This window comes from Aedes aegypti, chromosome 1 (genome assembly GCF_002204515.2).
Source record: "Aedes aegypti strain LVP_AGWG chromosome 1, AaegL5.0 Primary Assembly, whole genome shotgun sequence".
In the NCBI taxonomy this organism is placed as follows: domain Eukaryota; kingdom Metazoa; phylum Arthropoda; class Insecta; order Diptera; family Culicidae; genus Aedes; species Aedes aegypti.
The window spans coordinates 194,741,835-194,748,132 of record NC_035107.1 but is presented as its reverse complement, the minus strand read 5'-3'; positions in this window follow the sequence as shown (position 1 = coordinate 194,748,132).

Genomic DNA, 6,298 nt, shown 5'->3' with positions numbered 1-6,298 from the left:
ATTTGGTTCACATAATTTATCTAACATTATCACATGAAATTTGAGAATTTAGTCGCTGCTGCAGCGCCGTAGGACCGTAATAACATCATAATACTCAGCATTGTATGGTATTTCTAACAGCATCGTTGATTTATAATGGAGGAACACTTCCAAATTGCAACAGATTTTAAATACTGTTCACTAAACTGTTTCTTGACCAGTTGTAATAAGCATCTATTGATATGAAATTCTACTACATAAAGGAATCCATTGAAAATGTCATATTATATAATGCAGAGCATTCATATTAACGCTTGTGTTGGGTTTCGAATTCCGATTTCCATAACTTTTACGCACATTGATCAGAAATATTTAAAATATGCTCGAAGGCAAAACATTCGTGTTTTATTGTAAACTATTCAAATAATGTTTTATTTTCCATCCAAACGCTTCCATAAATTTTCAAAGATATGTAAATCCATAACCAAGACATCAACTTCATATACCTTACATCCCAGATTGGTCGATCAGAAGAAGGCGAATATTGCGAAAGGAAGGAACATCGTCTGCTATTCAAATTGTGTAAAATGTACTACTTTCGACTGATTCGGTTCAATTTATTTACACTTTCAAGCTAGTAAGAGCTCCTCGTGATAATCGCAGCATCCGTACACTGCCCATAACTGGATATTTGTCACATTCGACATTTTTGTCAAATACGAGTTAATACCGTGGAGAATCTTTCGATCGACTTACTGAAATCTGTGAGATTGTTATAGAAAATTCGAAAAAAATACCAAGTTGTTTTGTCACATTGGTAATTGTAACCGCATAACAGTCACGTTGAGATTTTAAATGCATCTCGTAATGTAGTAGCAATTAAATTTCTATCCGAATTATTTTCTGATAATTCACCCAATATGCGATATTGGCTGTGCAAAATTTCAGCCTTAAATAATTATTTTTGAGTTTTCGGTGATTTTTTGAAATTTTAGTTGTTTTCCATACTGCTATAAAATGCGCATTTGGTACTCCATTTACTCAATGCCTACTTTTGTCGAATGTTACAAATATGCAGTTATGGGCAGTACAGTCAAGATATATCCCGTTAAGCACCACTACAAAAAGCCTCATGACCGGCTGCTCCGAAAAGCTGCCAATCTTTGGGTATGTGGAATCGCTCAAGATTGAGCTACGTTTCCAGATTTCGACTTAATCCCTGTGGTTGTCATATAGCCTATTTCCCAGATCAGAAAGGAATGAAATAGGCTCAATAGGAAATGAGCTATATGAAATTGATGTCTTGGCAAGGGATCTACAAGATGAGCATTATACTGTTATTGCATTCCGACGGTACTGCAGCAGCGTCTTCGGAAACACCCTCAAATTATCGTATTGTCGAATATTCGTAATAAATCAGATATTGTATGATGCTACGAGATGAATTGAGTATGTAAGTATGTAATTTACACATTAGGAAATATTACACAAATAACTCTTTAGTACACACTTGTTGGCCGATTGAATTGTTGAATTTGAGTAACACGGACACATTTTGACGCCGGTTGAAATCCTCCTCACCCGATGAGGTTTGCGGTGGCGGCTTCTTCGGGGTCTTCTTCATCACGGCGGACTTTGACACTTGGTGGGGTTTTGCTTAGGAACTGCCTTCTTTTTCTCCTCCTTCTTCTGGCGGCCACAACCATCTCATTATACTGTGCACAGCTTGCTCCTCTTCTTCTTGGTGGTGGCAGCGGCGAAGGCTTTGGATTTGGACGGCATCTGCTCTCGGTCGGTCGACGGTCAGTTTGATTTGAGCAAAGCAAGACAAACGGGTGAGTCCTTCGCTATTGATGTCTGTATCTGAGAAGTACGCCCGGTCAGAGCAAGCCAATCTGTTGCCTGCTGAGATGCGATCCAAGCGGAGAGTGAAAAGCAAATAATGTCAACTTTTCTCTAGCACCCCTATTTATAGATTTGCTTGAAATCAACGTTCTCCTTCAAAACAGTTATTTAACTATTTGGACTGGTATGTGTGATTCACAGAACGACAAACGTTCATTTTCAGGACCACCAAAATGAGTCCAAAAAGAGTTAATTTCTGAAAACTTCATCCGATCAATAACAACAACAAACTAGTACACCTACAAATTCATACAAATGACAAATTATTAATAATCTTTCACTATGTAGTGAACACTCTACACTATGAGTGTACACTCATACTCAAACTTCGCTGTCATTCAAACATCATAATCAAATCAAATCCTTTTAAAAGTATTTTACTTTCAAATCCGAAACTCTGAAAAAGCTTCTGAACCAAATGACAGATCTCCCTTAAAACCAAAACGTAATTAAGTACTCACAATCACAGCACCTATCATTTATCATCAAACATCGAATCACCTGCAAAAAGCTGCACTGTTGTAAGAGTCTGACCCAGAATTTATCGAAGTTGTGTCCATAGTACAGTCGCCTCTCCACATCTCGATATCGAAGGGACCATCGAGATAGGGAGTCTGCGCAGTCTGGTTCTCTAGATTTGTGCTCTTGAAAATTTGAGGTTTGGCTTCGATGCATATTCACCTTAATCATTTCAGACTGATTTCACTTTGTGTAAATAAACATTATTTTTGGCCATCATTGACATAAATTTTCTCACTGTGCGCTAAAAATAGTCGACTGAACTCAGCTTGGATCAGCACTAAACAGCAGCTGAATAATATGCTTGTTCAGTTGTTGATTAGCGTACCATGTATTGATTAGACGATGTCGAATAGAAGCTCAAACAAGATCAATATTCAGCTATGAGAGGTTTATATTTTGCACTGGACGGTTTATTCATCAATTCTAGGATGGCGCAGATGGCAAGGCATACCGCTGTCGATTGAAAGGTCTCGAGTTCGAATCCAGTATCCAGGCGATTTTTAAATATGGTTGTCATATCATGATAATTGTGTACACTACATTTTAATTGAAGCGCCTGAAAAATATTTTTTTGTTTTTTATTTGTTTTTAATGCTGAACTAAATTCTTGTAAAACGTTTTAAAAGCTGAAAAATAAAGTTGGAATTCGACGACATGCTTTAAAGTTTCTCCAAATTTGTGTGAACAACGCCTGAACAAAGGTTGGCCATGAAAATTATTAAAATGTTATTAAACATGATGCTGAATAAAACTGCCATAATGGCGTTTCTTAAATGAGTGAATGTTAGTTGGGTAGGGAGAGATATCGAGATGTAGAACATCGAGATGTGGAGAGTCGACTGTAGTTCTACGCAGAGTGTCGTGTTTCTCATGTATACCTGAATGAGCTAGTGTGCCATGCGATATTTCATATCGCAGCTCACAGAATATGTGAGACACGAGATGTGGATACTTACAAAATATATCTTAGTGAGCGAGTCTCATGAGACATCTCGTAAGGCTCGTCACATGCGCTTATTAGGGGTACTTTTATGCAGTTATGTTTGCCTAGTACAATAACCCCACGGAAGCATACGACTTCGGTCTATGCCTATGCTTCATCGGTGGCCAGTACAAGTTTTTCAATTGAAATGCTAGAACCTCAACCGTGTTGAACCACGTCAGTCCTTTCAAACTGGCTACGGACAGTTTAATTCATAGTTTAATCCCTTTTCCTTCCCGCATAACTATGAACCATATCAGAACAGTTTCCCGTAGTGTCCACAACAATTTGCGACCGCATCTAATAATTTCGTATACAGTGCAAAATTACAATAAATCGCCCGTACGGCAAACTGTTCTCACAGTTTGGTAAACGGTAAATGAGAAAATAACAATGTGGGGAATAGGCGGTTAAGTTATGTAACCATATAAAAACGACGATTTTCTCGAACATTTTTTTTCGTGAACGGTTTACCAAACTGTAGCTAAACCATCCATTTTCCGCCAACTCCAAGGTAAGACAAACAGTGTATGAACAGTTAAACCATATTCATTTTCAAAAACCAGATAACGTATGTGTAATTATTGGCTTACGGTACTAAACAGTATTTTAACCACATACTGCACTCTTCTGTTACATTAATACCATAAAAGAAAGTGTGGTGAAAATTATTTAATTAGAGAAAATGAAACAATTAGATGCGTGCCGAAAACCTAATCAAATTTTAACAGTTTACAAATAATCAGTCACAAACTTGTATCATTTCTAAACCAACTATTTAGCTGTTATCGTATTTTTTTTTTGGGTTCCAATAACACATATCACTTGTTTCACTATTAATTTGGGACAAATAAAAACTGCATTTATTATTTTAATTAATATTATTATTGATCACTTAATCGCACTTTTTTCTCACATATATTAGCATTTTCTGTATTGTATCACTGGAATTCTTCATTTTATCCACGACCCGATGATTTTTTTTTTCTGAGTAGAGGATTCCAAGCCGACAGCTTCCTGACATCATTCCACCTCAATCCAGCAGCTGCAATATCATCGGAACAAGTTCCAGGAGTTCCGGTATTCTTAACCGATGCTTTTGCAAGCAGGCATAGGGACAACGCACTCGATTGACACGATTCAGCTCACTTTCTTCTTTCTTCCTTTCTTCTCCCGATGTTGATTAGTGTGTCGAGACAATTCGTGATCAAACGTCAACATCCCACCGCAAAATCGCTAGTGTTTGGAGGTGATTTTAACCTCCAACTTGCCAAATAACCTCCAAATCATCACCTCCAAGTTAGTTCTAATAACCTCCGTTATATGAAATATGGTGGCGCGTCGATCGTCGCAAGTTTATCGTTAAACAGTCAATAAACGGCAGCGATTTGATTTGATTATATCTATTGAGAGAGAAAAAAGTGCGCTATAGTAGCAAAGACAAATTAAAGACCACCATGTCCCTTGCAGTTGCCCTAAATTTTATGGCTCATACGGTAATCTAGAATGCTGTGAAAAGTGTACTGTGATCTGTCAAACTTGGGTACCTTTTGCACTACCGAGGGACCAAATGCAGTACTAGAAGTGGTACCCAATCTGAGCCCGAGTGTGACGGACCTGATAGTAGGATTGACGATATTAAACGCGAATCAGATTGCTTACCAGTTGTTTTGGATCCAATAACGGAGCAAAATGCGTATTTCCAGATCGACTGAAACAAGAGAAAATTTCGAACCCACGACGTTTATTTTTTTTTCTGCTTTCACCATCAGTAAAAAAAAATACAAACACGTTGGAAAAATTCAACACAATAGGGTAATGACTGTTTATTTTGTTCTCAAACGCTAACAGTTGGCTCCAGCGGCAAAAATTACAGACAACAACCTTTCGAACATTCAGTTTCTCTTACCGGCCGCCGAGCGGCGACACTGATGTTTGTATTCCTCTCACTGATCGCGCTACGCTGGATTCTCAAATTTCTCAAACTTTCAACACAAGCGCATGGAAGAATGGTAGTCGCAGAACTGTCAAAACGTATTGAAAATTATAAAAATCTTAAATTGCTTGCAGTTAGTAGTGATTAGAAATCAAGTGTAAAGTGAATACATAACTATTTGTGTTTAGTTCATCTTCCGTGGTGCTTTCTTTACTTCAGGATTTCGTTTTTACTACCACTGAAAAAGAGCCATCTATTGCCTTTTCAGTTTTAAATATCGCCCTATTAATGTGTTGATTTTATGCGGAGATTATTTTTTAAAGTTTGAATATGTTCAACTAAAACAATAGAGCATTATTTTAAATTTAATGTTTCAATATTTGTATTTAGTTGTGAGGGGGAATATGTTTTTTGAACCATTATGTGGAACTTTTTCATAATATGCAGATCTATGCATATTATCTATCCGTTTACTACAACTTTCATGGCTAATTTTCTAGCGTGTACGATTGAACTGTTTGCCGTATTGTTGAATAAAAGTAATATGTAGTGAAAGGCACATTTGTACATGCGTTGCACGAACAGAAGCAAGCACTATTTCCCAGTAGGTGATTTTATGTTGCCACTATTTGTCGCAAGTTTTCACCCTATATTGTTTAACAATTTGAAAACACTTAAGATCGTTGTCACTTTTCGGAGTAGTGAAACCGTTTTTTGTTGTTCAAGGGCTTAGGTTTTAAAATGTATGACATTAACGCAACTGTTCGTGATACATTAACCTTAACAGTTAATTACTTCTTACTGTTTGGAACATAAGGCGAATTGTATTTTTCTATGCGGGTTGTTTCTGAAACCTTCGCCTGCGAGGCTCAAATGCACCGTCACATTGAGATTTTCTCATGAGACGGCGCATGAGCCAGTGCAGATGTGATCGTTTGAGCTAGTACAATGCTACATGAGATCTTAAAAAATGT